Here is a 2,548-nt window from a genome sequence, read left to right on the forward strand (position 1 = left end):
ATGAGTGAGATCATGCAGTAATACCACAGATTTAAAGTGGGCTCAAATTTGGTTGGTAAAATCAATGATATAGATAATTACATCAATTACATATATATGTATATATGCGAATGTAATGGGAAGCCTTGCAGTCTGTCTGCTTGTTGACTGTAAGAAGGATGTAATGCCACAAACTTGCACAAAGGCCATCACAAGCTTACACAAAAAAATTACTTCTTTGGGGACATCTGCCCAGCAACTGCCAGTCCAACCTTGAACTAGCACCAACCTTGTTATTGGTCCTTGTGGCCAAGGATAATTATCTCAAAACAATTATGTAATCTTCCTCATTTGAAAAAAATAAAATAAACTTTTGACTTCCTTTACCTCCCTCTGCTATGGCACATGTATTCCCATAGCAATGCCTATTCCAGACCAAACATCATTTTCTTCTTAAAAGTCTCCGTCTCTGTCTATGATATAGGTTGACAACTAGCCTATCTCCAGAACTCTTTTCCTCTTGCACAACTGAAACTCTGTACATATTAAGCAACCACTCCGCCTTGTCTCCACAACCCCTGGCGACCACCACTCTTTCTGTCTCTATGACTTGGATTGCTTCCGGTACCTCACAGAAGTAGGATCATCCAGTATTTGTCTTTTTGTGACTCTCATGGTTATATCTTACAAGTATAGCACAGTATGAAAACCAAGAAATTTGCATGAGTACAGTGTTTCTATACAGTTCTGTGCCTTATTGCAATCGAGATACAGGACTGCTCCGTCACCACCAGGTCAAGAGCTGTTCTGTCAACTCTGTAAAGGTGGAGCTTCAGGGGTGGTATGGTCTTCACAGTCTTGTCTACGCTCCATCCCGACCCTTTGCAGCCAGTAATCTGTTTTCTGTCTCTACAATTCTGTCATTTTGAGAATGTCATATACAGATGGCTCCTGACGTACAATGGTTTGAGTTACGATTTTTCAACTTTACAATGGTTAAAAGCGGTAGTCATTGGGTAGAAATTGTACTTTGAGTGCTCATGCCATCTTTCTGTTTTTGACTTTCAATAAATTACATGAGATAGTCAATCCTTTGCTACAAAATAAGCTTCGTGTTAGAAAATTTTGCCCAACTGTGGGCTAATGTAAGTGTTCCAAGCATGTTTAAGGTAGGCTAGGCCAGGCTATGATGTTTGGTAGGTTATGTGTTAAATGCATTTTCAACTGACGATATTTTCAACCTGCAATGGGTTTATCTGGCTGTAACCCCATCGGAAGTTGAGGAGCATCTGTACCTGGAATCATAGAGTAGACCACACTGATTTTTATCTCGTGTTGTTATTGTGCTAATCAAGCCAATGTCCTGGCTTAAGGGAGCAAGCTCAGTTGTTTTCGAGGAGGCTTCTGGTTCATGGTAATAAACTCATGTCTTCGGAGGACTGTGGCATGTGTCCTCATTTGCTATGGCTGAGCCCGTAGCACGGTTCATGCAACTGGCTGTGTCTTGAACTTTATCTGTACATTTAAAAGCACCAAAGAGGTTAAGACAGTGACCTGTTACTCTTTAGAACTTGTCTGTTAATTTGGTATGTCAAAAAAAAAAAAAAAAGAGCCTTGCCTGCTCTGATGTAGGATGAACATAGAGAGCTTATGTGGCTTGACCATTTCTTTTCAAGTACCACCTAGTTAAAAAAAAAAAATCAGTGAATGCAGCAAAAAGTGTTAAGCAGATCTTGGTTATTGCTTGACCACATGAAATGTGGCCAAAATGATCAGTAATGGAAGAGCTCTATTTAAGACATACTTACATGCTCGGGCAAAATTTTAGACTATGAGAAATCATTCGACCAAAAAAAAAAAAAGTTGGTGTAGATTTCAAAAGACATGACCTTCCCCCTCCCCACCCCCAATGCTTCATCTGTAATTTTGGAAAGACTTCCCTAATTTTGCCATTTGGAAAATGGGGTCAACTATATTATGGGAAGTTCTATATCTTGGGAGCTAAGAAGAGTAAAGAATTTAAATAAGATTAGAGCTAAACAGTGCCAGAGGAAACAGATGTGACCTGAATCCTTTTCTGCTTTAGAGGACGGCCATGGTTCTAAAATGTGGCATTAGAATCTCCCGGGGGGGGGCTAGAAACTCTCGGATTCCTCAGAGATTCTGATTCTGTGGGTCTGGTGGGGCCTGTCTGTCTGTCTGTGGATCTGACGATAATCTCCCTTGTTTCTGAGATTTTATCTATTTGGAAAGAAGTTTTGGGCATCGCTGGTTCCTCCCTCAGCTGCTTCCTGGGGGGCCTCAGCTACACTGTGGGAAGCCCCTGTCTCTTTGCCCCTGTCTCCATCCCTCACCTCTTGCCAGTGGAGGGTGGATGTGGCAGACACTCTTGGCTGACAAGCCTCTAAATCTTCCCCCTCCATCACACAGAAGGCCAGGTATGTAGAAGGGACGCTTTATAATGTTTTTGCTTTTACTCTCTGAGGAAATAAAGGTTACTCCCAGAGTGCGAGCAACTTGGCCTTGAGTATTGGACATCCCTGCACACTTTTTGGTCCACTGCTATGGG

This window comes from Cynocephalus volans, chromosome 2 (assembly GCF_027409185.1).
Source record: "Cynocephalus volans isolate mCynVol1 chromosome 2, mCynVol1.pri, whole genome shotgun sequence".
NCBI lineage: Eukaryota > Metazoa > Chordata > Mammalia > Dermoptera > Cynocephalidae > Cynocephalus > Cynocephalus volans.